We start from the raw sequence: 4,811 nt of genomic DNA, 5'->3' as shown, positions 1-4,811 counted from the left end.
TGGCTACACTATTCCTGGGACTTTTCCTTTTAGGGTTCCTTTCAGGAGGTGGTCAGTGAATTCTTTCTGTTTTTACTTTGACCTTTGGCTTCAGTATTATCTGATCAATTTTCATTATGATTTCTTGAAATATAGTATCCAGGCTTTTTTTTTCTATCATGGTTTTCAGGAAACCTAGTAATTCTTGAATTATCCTCTGTGATCTGATATCTAGGTCAGTTTGATGTAGGAAGCAAAAAGGGGTTAATAGAAAAACCTAAGACCCAAGCTCTAATACAGATATTAGCTCTAAAAGGGAGTCAGATCCCAGTTATTGGATAACTTATGTTAGGTTCTCAAATGCATAGTGATCAACATCCATAACAGACCAGAACGGATCAGATCAAAAATAACAATAAAGGAAAGACAACCTATAGAAATTCTAATGAAAAATGATTATATTTTGAAATTAGCCATGGGAATCAGAAAGAGACATGCGCAGAAAAGGCAAAAATTCGTCTCCAGATTCACCTTATGACCTTAAACCCCCAAAATACACCTCACAAGAAAAAGGTACCCCGCTTTGGGGGGTTGGCTTAAGACCCCAAGAACTCCAAATTAGGATAAGCCCTCCCCTGTACCTCCCAGAGGCGGAAAATATTATAATGAGACTGATAATCAGTTTATCCAGACTATAAATATAACTGTCTTTCCTTTCCTTATTTGAGAGATACCTTTCCAATATTCTGGTTCTCTCCCTGTGGTCATCCACAGTATTGCAATAAAACTTGGGGAAACTGAGTCACTGAGTCTTGTAACTCTTTTGGGACGACTCACTATTAATTTAACCCAAATTCCATCCCACATGAAGTTGTATTGGGTATGAGATATTGTACATTTTCTCTTTAAAAAAAATCTTTTGGGGCAGCTAGGTGGTGTGCAGTGGATAGAGCACTGGCCCTGGAGTCAGGAGTACCTGAGTCAAATCTGGTCTCAGACACTTAACACTTACTAGCTGTGATATGGTGGGAAATGGGGTACAGGTTGGGGTTGGGGTTCTTGGGGAATTCCCCTCTTTAAAGATTACACCCTCTTGCACACAAAACTGTAGTTAGAATAAGGTGATAGTTTATTTAGGAGCAAGGGAAGGGAAGGGTGGGGGGGAAGGAAACCATGAAAGAAATCCTTGGACTTTTCATGGGGAGATTTGCATAAAAGCACAATGGCTCAGAGGTACCAAATCTCCTTGAACAGGAGACTGGAAGGTACTTTTTATAGGGGACTGATGGGGGTGGGCCATCTGCCGGTGAAAAAGTTCCTTTAGTGAGAGAGGACCATCCCCCACTGGTGGTAGCTGGGGGAATTGGGTGAGGAGTGGAGGACCATCCCCCACTGGTAGTGACTAAAGGAATTGGGTGAGGGGTGGCTACAGATCCCTCTTCAGAACACAAAGGCCGAAGCCACACCCAAACTTATCTCCCCAGGGTAAGGGTTGCCCCAGAGAAATTCTGGGGTGCTCTGCACCCATGACAGCTGTGTGACCCTGGGCAAGTCACTTAACCCAATTGCCTCACTTAAAAAAAAAAGGCAAAAAAAAATCTTTTGTTTGCTTTTTCTTACAATCTCATCAGGTCATTTTTAGGGGGGGGGGTCTATTCTAGCTTTTAGGCAGTCTATTTCTTGGGTAAGATTTGCCACTTTCCTCTTCTAAGCTACTTATTCTCCTGCCTCTTTGCCTTGAGAGTTTTTATTTCATTTCTCCCCCTCTTGTTTCATTCTGCCCTGGTTCATCACTTCTTACTTAGAATATTGCAATTAACTTCCTAACTCATTTCTCCCATCTCAAGTCTCTCCGGCCCAGACACAAGTAAACTTCCTTCAGCTTGGATCTGACCATGTGAATCCCTCCTCAATCAACTCCAGGGTCTTCCTGTCGCCTCTGGGATAAAATAGAAATTCCGGCTTTGGCTTTTAAAGCACAACACACACTTGGCCCCCCATCATCTCTCCAGCCTCATTGGACATTATTCTCCTCCTCCGGTACTTTGTAATCTAGCCAAATTGGCCATTCTCTCTATTCCTCCATATAACATTCTATCTCTTTTCTCCAAGCTTTAACGCTGTCTCCCATGACGGGAATGCCCTCCGTCCTAACGAAGGCTTCATAGAATCCTCTTTTGCTTGAAGAATGACATTCAAGCCCCCTCTGCTACGAGAAGCCTTTCCCGAGGCTCCAATTCTAGCGCTCTCCCTCCCAACTGGGGACCTTGCATTGGCTGCATGCATTTGTATTTGTCATTTTTTTTCTTTATGACACATACCCACACAAAGTGTTTTACAGTACCTGGTCTCCTGCGAGCATAAGCTCGCTGCAAGGAGGCACGGTCTCATTCTCTGTGTTTGCATCCCCAGCATCTAGCACAGTGATTGGTGCCCAGCAGGTGTTATATAAATACTTGTTGATTGATTTATTGCTCTCCGACAGGAAGAGGCGAGGGATTTCCCCACAGGACTCTTAACCGACAAAACCACCAGGCTGGATCCCTTTCACTCACACTGATGGAAATGGCCTGAATTCATAGCGTTCTGGGGTGGGGAGGGGAGGGGAAGGGGGAATATCTCGGCCTGGGGCAGAGTGGAGTCTAGCAAGCAGAGGAATACCAGGTATTGGGCTCCCTTCCTGGGGTCTCATTTCCACCTCCCAACTCCGTAGTCCTCCAGCCCTCCTTCCTGTCTTGTTATGAGAATTGCTCATTCTGTAGTTTCTTTGTCTTTTTACTCCAGGAAAGGTTCGAGGGTGTTTTTCCTCCGTGGGATATCACAGCGCCACCAAAGCAAATGGTGAGGTGATTGTCACCGCCACGGCGAGCACGCTGCTATTTCTCCAATCTCCTTATAAACCTCACTCTCCTTTCTCACTCCAACCCCACCCCCAGCCCTCCAACCCACCCTGAGGCCACTGGTGCTTCAAGGGAGCCTCTGTTCTAGGTGAAAAGAAGAGGGATCTTTTTTTCCCCCTTTTGCTATTTGCCCCCTTCCATTCCCCATCTACATCATCGCCAACTTTATTCAGGCTCCTCAGTGGGCTGCACGATGACTGCCCTGCTCAGGAAGAAGAGAGATTCTCCCCGGGTCTGTTTGGATCCAATTCTTAACTAGCTTGAGCGAGAGCCAGTTGATTGTTAAATGTTCAGCGTGGACGTTTGCACCTAAGAAATCCACTGCAAATCAGGGCTTGATTTATTGTCTTGTTGATTGTCTAGACTAAAAAGTGTTAATAATGCAGATCAAAGTTAAAAGTATATGCGCATATGTCTTTCTCCTCCTCGCGCTTTAGGTTGTTAAACATTTAACCGCACAGCCCTGGATTGCTCTGTAAACTCGCTTGAGCTCCGCGGTAGAAGGCCCAGGGAATGAAGTCGTTACCAGAGGGGAAATCTGGCAACTAACTGTGGAATTAGAATAATAATAACAATGATAATAATAGCACTAGGCATTTATATGGTGCTTTAAGGCTTGCAAAGCGCTTTACAATCATTATCTCTCGAAGCATACATCTCCAGTTCCGAGGGCAGGAGAGAAGCTGAGGGCACTAAGGAGTGAATGGGCGGGCCCTGGCTCAGGTGCTGGGCCCACAGCTTGCTCACCGGGAGCACGGATGTAATTGTGGAGAGAAGCTGGGAAGAAGGGATTCTGAGATGCAGAAGCATAGGCTGATCAAATAGATCGTGCTCAGCACAGAGTGTCCCCACTTACCTAGGAGGCTGTGGGCAGTCCTGCTGCTGGAGCGAAGCCCTGGGCTCCTGGGCTCCATTCATTAGCAGGGAAATCACTGCCAGAGCAAGAAGAAAATGAAGTGGTGGTCTCCAGAGTGACAAGAAAGACCGACAGCTGCAGGTTCTGGGAAGAGAGGCGATGTCTTCCAGGAGGGGCCTCCTGGAGATGGAAACCCTAGGAAGGGCTCTCCTGGATGGCCACAGACTGCAGGCTGGACGGTTTCTCCTGTCTTGGGGAGCTGGTTGCCTCCATCAGAACAAAGATAGTCTCTTAGACAGCTAAGTGTTGGTGAATAGAATGACTTAGAGTCAGGAAACGGGAGTTCAAATTCTGTCTTAGATACTGCCTAGTTGTGTAACGGCAGCTAGGTGGTGCAGTGGATAGTGTAATGGGCCTGGAGTCCGGAAGACTCATCTTCCTAAGTTCAAATCAGACACTTCCTAGCTGTGTGATCCTGGGCAAGTCACTTCACCCTGTTTGCCTCAGTTTCTCAATCTGTAAGGTGAGCTGGAGAAGGCAATGGCAAACCACTCCAGTATCTTTGTCAAGAAAACCCCAAATGGGATCACAAAGAGTCAGACACAACTGAACAATAAAAAGCTGTAATTAATTTACCCTTCTTGGCCTCAGTTTCTTCATCTGTAAATAGGGATAATAATAGCACCGACTCCCAGAGTTATTGTAAGGAACTAATGAGATAACCTATGTACAGTGCTATGCAAACTTTAAAGTTTCATACAAATGCTAGCTATACATAAGTATACATAAGCCAGACAACCTTTATTTAGGCTTATTCAGCGATTTCTGCATTGTCCCAGGCATCATTTTCTTCCTCTCTGCAACCCCAGAGGATAGATAGGAAAAAAAGTTAAATTCAAGCAAATCTCTGTCCCTAAACAAGAAGCTTCAGGGAGAGCTCAATGGGGGCCAGGGTCCTTTTCATTCTGTTCATGTCTTCTCTGAACCCCCACTTCTTAGCCCCAAGTGGCTGAACCTTGGCAGAGAACAAGCAGCCATTGTAACAGGATCAGTATCATGCCTCTCAGGGAAAGGAT

Source organism: Dromiciops gliroides, chromosome 2 (genome assembly GCF_019393635.1).
Source record: "Dromiciops gliroides isolate mDroGli1 chromosome 2, mDroGli1.pri, whole genome shotgun sequence".
Lineage (NCBI taxonomy): Eukaryota > Metazoa > Chordata > Mammalia > Microbiotheria > Microbiotheriidae > Dromiciops > Dromiciops gliroides.
This window is presented reverse-complemented; position numbering follows the sequence as displayed.